Consider the following 5,924-nt stretch of genomic DNA (forward strand, 5'->3'; position numbering starts at 1 on the left):
GTTTGGAAGTATAAGAATTGTATACAAACTCCTTAAACATGAAATATAAAGGCACAGCCTGACCGCTGCACAAGTTTACATAACAACCCATCTTACCCTCCTTTACTTGGCTTCTACGCTCGACATCCTTTCTTTACTTAGCTTCACTTCCACCAGCATCTGGCTATCAAGAACACCACTCATTCCTCGCCTAGACCTGGGATTCACTTCATCAGTGTTTACCCGCCTAGACCTGAGATTCACTTTCATGAGCGTCTTGGGTTAAACTTGGGATTTCCACCAGAGTCTTACGATTGGTCATACAACGCAACATAATACACAGTCATTGTAGTCAACAAATAAGAAGGGTTGGTCCAACAACTTACTTTTAACACATAACATCACGTTGATAACAATCTCATATGACAAGCGTCAAACATAAGATTAGAAAGGAAAAATACTTTGCAATACAATCATTCATAAATCACTACTTCTTTTATTCATGAGAACCATAACAGAGACATCTCTTTTGTTTATAAAAGATAGTTCATAAACATTCATTTATTTATAAACATCACTCACGAAAATATTTAGCCTCAACTATTTCTCCATTTTACTTTTCGCTTTCTCTTCTCGTCAAGTGACTCTCTAAACCGACCTTTCAACACTTAACACTTTCTTCTAACAATTTATCAGAACGTTTTGCATCTTATGCCTTCTTTCTTCCTACCTTTTTGGTCCTATTTGTAGTGACCTTTCATATCAATGGGTCATTTTCACGCTTTACACATGTCAAGCTACAACTCATCAGGTCATGCAACCAACATAATTTTCACACGTTGCTAGTTGTCACTTGTGATAAGACATTTCCCTTGAAGTGTTAACCTTATCTTCTTGGAATGATAAATTCTTTATCTTCCAACTCTCTTCTCAAAAAATAATAGCACCTACTTCCCCTCAAACAAACATCCATCCTTTCAATCAGAATGCCTACTTCATAGCAATAACACTTAAACGTGGGTACTTCTCCCTTCGTTACTACATAGAATGCCTAGTTCTTTGCATAAAACGAGTTCTCTCTTCCTCGCCAGTCAATCCTATTATGTTGCCTTATTTCAACTCAATAGTAAATGCAAGCATCTCTCCTCATGTCACCTTTCCTTAAATGCATCCTTCATTGTAGACTTCCTCTTATATATACTTAGTCAAAATGACTTTTCTCAACAAGACTCCTCTTTAATAAGATTCCATTTTTTGGATCAGGGCCTCACACAAAACTTGCTTCTACACATGTTTAGCAAGGTCTTTGCTACTTACTCGCTCGATTTATTGGCGACGGACACTAACCAAGTGATTAAGTTAAGCACAGGCTAAACTCGATGAGTCTTATAATTAAATAAACCTTATCCAGCATATAATCACATACTTAAACTACTTAAAATACTTCTACTAGATGATGAACAATAAAGCGATGAGAGAATGACAGTGGATAAACATACACATGTATTGATAAATGTAGGCATCTCGGTCATGAGAATCTTATAGTCAAATAAGACATTACAAAATAGAAAAATGGAAAGTAAACTGTGGGTGAGTTTTTCCTCTATAATCTCTCTCTAAGCTCCCACTCATATGTAGATTAGAGCAGACATGGAAGACGAAGAACTACTACTAAAGATGGAGAAAGACTCTAAAACTCATCCTTTCACCGATCTTCTTTAAGGGAGAACCTCCTTAGATCCCTTGCTTATGGTGGAGATGGAGTCTTTTATAAGCATACTTAGGCAAGAAATTAATTATGCTACACTGCACATCCATCCTTTCTAAAATTGTCAACATAGAAAGTAGACGTTTCCTGTCACATCAGATCCAACTACCACTCTTGTCTTTTAGGAAATTATCTCGCATAATGATGTGTTGGCATCTCACCTTTCGAATCGCCAAGCAACTTCCTATTGTTGAGTTCTTGTATGAGATCTTCTTGTGACTTGTTTCACTTCTTCTTTTTGCCATCTTGCATGTAAGAACACATAAAAGCATAATTAATTGGGCATGGTGACTTATGTAAGGTGCATTCTCTTGACATTATAAAATTGAACCAAAAGCTACACGTTTTAGTCATTTATCTTGCGTTTTGACTCCAATATTTTACCTAAAAGGCCACAATAACTTGTATTTATAGAAGTTATCAACAATTATTTAGATCATGTACCAATATCGTTTAGATCTTGTACCAGGAAGAAAACAAGAAGATGAGAGATGAAGAAGAATGAAGAAATTCTAGAAGAGAAAATAAAGAAATTGCAAACAAGAAATGAGAATATGAAGAATGAGAAGTAATAATATGAAATTAATAATATAAAGAGGAGAATAATAAATGGCAAGGAAGAAGAAAAAGAAATGATGTGAAAATGGTCCGCAATATTAAAAAACAACAAAAGGCAATTACGAAATTTAAGGAAAAAAAACAATGGTGCCTTCATGTGCTTTAATTTTTGGGGCCCTTGCAAAAATTACAAACAATTTATGATACTATGGCTCATGTTGCTATATTTTCTAAATTGGAAAAGTAGCAAATTTAATTGATAGATTTAAAATTTTATTGTATTTTGTAAATATTTTTAAAAATATTTTTTATACAATAAATTTTAATGTCCATTTTATAAAAATAAAAACAACTGTAATCTAACCAAAAAAAAATACATTGTTGACCAATTTTATTTCAGTTAAAACAAAAATAAAAAAAGAATAATATTTATATATGTATGGAAAGTAAAGAGTTAAGAAAAGTAGAGGTTGATGTCCTAATCATGGAATCCATGATTCCATGTTTTAGGAAAGCATCAAAAACTCTAGTTGAGATTACTTTTTTAAAGATATTATATGATGCTTGAAGATTAATCTTCGGATGTCTTACATTATATCTGTGGGGATGAAAAAGTAAAATAATATGAGTTTTCCTTTAGCTATTTCCTTATTTAAACAACTAGTAAAATAGCTAAGGGAACAATAAAAGAAAATAACACATAAACTTTGTTAATCTAGTTCGATGGCACCCACCTTTGTCTAGAGAGCTTTTATAGCTAAGATAAGTAGATTTTATTAAAATTCAAACGAACGTAACACTTTTCAACAATCTAGAAGTCACTCCCCCTAGAACTAGGTACTCATTATAGTTATTTTCTGCAAACTAAAAATAATCGAACTCCACCTAAATTGTATTTGAATCTAATAAAGAAAAATAGGCTCCCTTTAAATAATTGTCCTAATATCAACTTACACAATCTTCTTTAAATCTCTTATCACGAATACACTTGGAATCATCTATGAAGATATAAAACAATCTTTAGGTAATGTCTAAAATGGTAATAACTTACCTTCATAAATATTCTTCATGAACTTGGAGCTTGAGAGACGTCTTCAGATAATACCTTGAAGAGTAAAGAAACTCTCCTTCCATAATGACAAGAAACATAGAATCGGAAAAGGAAAAGGATACTGATTAAAGAGCTTTAACGGTTGTTCAAAGAAATATGTTACAGGCAATTTAAAATCTGTTCCATGAAGCAAAGAATCTATCTTTTAAAAATATCTTTTTTAGAGATATAAAAGATATCAATAAAATCCCTTAAAGATAAAGGAAGATCTTTTTCTCATTCTTTAAAAAAAAAAAAAAAACCTAAATACATATTTGTAAAAGAGATGTAACAAACTCTCCCTTTTGAAAAAGTACGATTAATTTTCTTTTCATGCACGACATTTGATAATCTTGAGAAATCTTAAACTTGAAAATAATATGTTTTCTTCTTGAAACTTTAAAACGCTAAAAGCAAAAACTTTATAATATAATCTTGAATATCACAAAACAGTTATCTTCAAGTTTACAAAGGAAAAAAATAATAAGTCTTCATAAAAAAATAAGTCATTAAAAAAATAGTAACATAAAACATGTCTTTTAAAAAAATCAACCAAATATAAGTCATTTCTTCATAAACAATCACGAACAGTTTTCAATAGCGATCATCAACAAGCTATCTTCATAATCAATCACTAGCAAACAGAGGTTTCTCCCCCTTTTGCATAAAAATAGGAAAGTCATGTTTCATCTGCATTACCATGAGTATCAGATGTTGAAGGAAGATGAAGGAGTTTCTGGAAAGACTTTCTCCTGCTTTTTATTTGAAATTTTCAGAAAAAATTTTGAGCCAAGAAAAAATATGGACTAAAAACCGATCGGTTTCTTTTTTGCTTTGGGCTTGGAATTAATATTGGCTAAATTTACAAACTCCTAAACCATCGCTACGATTTTCAAAAGATATTGCATCAAGTGGTTTAGTGAAAATATCTATTAATTGAAGAGAAGTTCTTACATGTTCTGGAGAAAGAACTTTATTTTCAACAATTTCTCTACTTTAGTGACGTCTTATATCAATATGCTTTGTTCTGCTATGTTGAACATGATTTTTAGAAATATCATTGACACTCATATTATCACAACATAGTGTCATTGTATCTTGTTGAATTCCACATTCGAGAAGCTTTTGTTTCATCCATATTAACTGAGTGCAACTGCTTCCAACTTATATATATTCAGCTTCCAGTTGACATAAATTAAGCTTCTGTTGTAGACAAGGAAACAAGTTTTATACTTTTTATTGAACCAGGATATAAGATTGTTTCCTAAAAAGAAGCATCCTCCTGAAGTGGTTTTTCTACCATAAGAACGTCTTGCCTAGTCTGTGATAACTTATAGAAACACAAGTTATTATAGCTTTTTAGGTAGAATAATGGAACCAAAATGTAAGAGAAGTGTATCAAAACACACAGACTATGTTGTAAATGCATAAATTTTTGAAAATACACTTTACATAAGCATTATGTCTACTCTGCTTTAGTTTTCAGTACAAAAGAATAAGTTGGCGAACTACAGAGGAACTCGTGCAAAGACTAGGCGAGAAGACCATATTATAACACAAGAAGAGATTCGCTAGAAGACAAAAGTGGTAGATGGAGATGATTTGACTTGACAATAGAAGCAGCTTTCAGCGTTGACATGTTCACAAGATTAAATTTTTTTGCCTAAATCTGCCTATAGAAGAGATCTATCACCATAAAAGAAAACTACACCTGCATGGGCCGAAAAGGTCTGAATAGACTACTCACTCACCTGAAGAGGTAGGTAGAGTCTTAGAGAGTTGGTGGGAAGGAGTAGCATTTCCACCGTTTGTAAAGTTCTTTTCATCTTCTCTAGTTAGAATGTAATGTGAAAGCTTGTAGTATGAGTGAAGAAGATCTCATCCTCATCTCTCACTAACTTGTAATGTCATTTCTATTTCTTATATTTTTGTATTTCTTTACATTGTATGTTGTTCATATTGTACAATGGTTGAAGGCCTACATTATTTAGTATAATGTATACTTATACCTTTTTAAATCCATCCATGTCTTTACTATTCACTTATCCTTGTGTTATTTGTAGTTTAGGTTTGTGATTAGTTCTTGATAATAAGTCTTGTTTATAACTCTTCTAGCTTTAGCTTAGCTATATTCATCACTTGACCAGTGTACATCACCAACTACCTGAGAGGGCATGTAGCAAGAATAAAGCTAGTGCACGTAAGGAGGAGTTTGGAGATAAACTTCATCTTGGCGAGATAACTTCCATCATTTGTATTTCAACAAGAGAACAAGTGTAGGCGTTAGGCATCGAGAGATTACTGCCTTTAATAGCAGAGCTCTATAAGTTTTATACGTGAGTACTTTTAGATTTAACTTGTTTAGTTAGGCTGAGTCATTTTGATCCCGAAAGGAGACCAAGTGGGGCATTTAACGACTTCGAGAGGAGCATGTCTTAATCATAAGCTAGTTAATCAAGTTGTATCACATCAAGGCTTTCATATAGCTTAATCGCCTAGTAGCAATAGACCTTCCTTCACCTCTTCTTT

General features: G+C 32.5%; 1 long non-coding RNA gene across 1 annotated transcript; it reads right to left on the minus strand.

Annotated features, from left to right (window-relative positions):
• Window positions 1–1,463: 1,463 nt before the first annotated feature.
• Window positions 1,464–3,526, minus strand: LOC105434883. The gene is made up of 2 exons (XR_968977.2): window positions 3,357–3,526; window positions 1,464–1,992 (listed from the first exon to the last, which is right to left on the minus strand). It is a non-coding gene; the product is annotated as an uncharacterized LOC105434883 (long non-coding RNA).
• Window positions 3,527–5,924: the final 2,398 nt, after the last annotated feature.

Source organism: Cucumis sativus, chromosome 3, assembly GCF_000004075.3.
Source record: "Cucumis sativus cultivar 9930 chromosome 3, Cucumber_9930_V3, whole genome shotgun sequence".
Taxonomy (NCBI): Eukaryota; Viridiplantae; Streptophyta; class Magnoliopsida; order Cucurbitales; family Cucurbitaceae; genus Cucumis; species Cucumis sativus.